Raw genomic sequence first — 1,717 nt, forward strand, 5'->3', positions numbered from 1 at the left:
GATCGAAGCAATTTTTCGACAATGGCAAGTAGTTGTCGCTGACTCATCTTGCCCCGCATCGAGCGACATTCTCTGAGCCGATGAGGATGAGACATAGGGATAAGAGGAGGAGAAGGAGGAGGGAAAGGGGCGCGAACACGCGAGCTGTAACTAAATTTAAAATTTTTACTTACTTCCAGGCTACTGCTCACCCCTCGTTCCATCATTACACATTGCAATCAGTCGCCACTGTCCTTTCTCTCTTTCACTTCTCCCCCAACCCACCCTTGGCCCCTTTATATCCCTCTCTCTCTCTCTCTCTGTCTCTTTGCGCAGTCGTTGCTCGTCTTCCACTATTCCCGGATTGCTTGTAACCGGATTAACTGGCAGCTATTTGATAAACGGACGATGGTAGTTTGCGAAGTTCGAAGAACAGAGACATTTTTAGGATGAACGCGTGGAAGATAAATCTGGTCATCCTTTCTAAAAATATCCTTCAATTAGGCGAACAGTATAGGATACTATTTTTTTGATACTTTCAATTGGTATCCTTGAAACGATTATATAGGTATCGATATCCTTTTTGATAATATCGAAATTTTGGATAAAACATCGAAGAAAATGACTTTCGATGCAATTTTTATTAGATAATTTTTACGTTTACAATATCTCGTGATACTCAAAGTATATATTTTATTTAGATTTAAACGGAAAACTAGACGAGTGTTGCATACGGTGAGAAATTGCACCGAACGCCTGGCTCCCCGAAGAATTTCCGTCGAACGGAAGGCGGCTCCGAGTATGCAAATGAACTTTTTGCGATCACGTGAATCGTCAATCGTAATAGATCTACGTTAGATGGCAGGAAAAAGAAAAAGATTTGTTAGCAAAAGAGACGACATGAACGATTGAAAAAAGATACGTAAATTCAATTTAAAAAATTATTCTTGAAAATTATACGTAAGTAGGATAATAATTATTAAATTATTTACTATTATTAGATTATTCTCTCGTTTGTCGTTATAATAGATAACAATTCTATTATCATATATTATTATACTTATTATAAGTATTGTACAAAAGTAAACAGATTATTTACAACAAATTAGTATAATCCTCGATAAAAAATGATTACTAAGAACTTTATTTCCAATCTTTAATGCATATTTTTTCATATTATAATATTTGACCAACCTTAATAATCTCGTTCTTATTCAAGGAAGTTCTTTCTTTGCGTTATGGGATAAAGGAATCATTCAATGGATGCTTGTTCAAGGAGTTATTTTTTGCTTTTAAACTCCCACGATATCTAGATTAACTTGAATAAAGTTTACGGTGATGACGCGCGGAGTGAAGAGCGCGTAGTTTCTAAGTACGAGATACAGTCGCAATTCATCGTTCGAAAGTTTCACAGAAGGGGGTGGAGAAATAAGTAGAAGCTGCGAATAAAATCGGAACGAGAATGGAAAGGGAGAAAGAAAAGGAAGAGAAGTCAGAGAATCTCCAGCTACTTCCAAACACATCGAAGTTGTTTCTTTTGTCTCGAAAACCAGACAAGTTTTTGCAATCGCAACTTTTCTACACCCCATCCACTAAACGAGATCCGCAAATGTCGATCTTATCCTAAAAAGTACGAACCATTGCGGTTTCGGAAGCAAAGAAAAATCGAGATTTTATTTTATTATTAAAAATTGTATTAATACTATATCAAAATATTAAACACGTGAGTTTATATTCG

General features: G+C 36.1%; 1 long non-coding RNA gene across 1 annotated transcript; it reads left to right on the forward strand.

The window, feature by feature from the left end:
* Window positions 1-682: 682 nt before the first annotated feature.
* On the forward strand, window positions 683-1,439 carry LOC122524824. Its single transcript, XR_006305637.1, has 2 exons — window positions 683-939; window positions 1,199-1,439. It is a non-coding gene; the product is annotated as an uncharacterized LOC122524824 (long non-coding RNA).
* The last annotated feature ends 278 nt before the right edge of the window (window positions 1,440-1,717 follow it).

The sequence above is a fragment of the Polistes fuscatus genome, unplaced genomic scaffold (genome assembly GCF_010416935.1).
Source record: "Polistes fuscatus isolate 324 unplaced genomic scaffold, CU_Pfus_HIC Scaffold8, whole genome shotgun sequence".
Classification (NCBI taxonomy): Eukaryota; Metazoa; Arthropoda; class Insecta; order Hymenoptera; family Vespidae; genus Polistes; species Polistes fuscatus.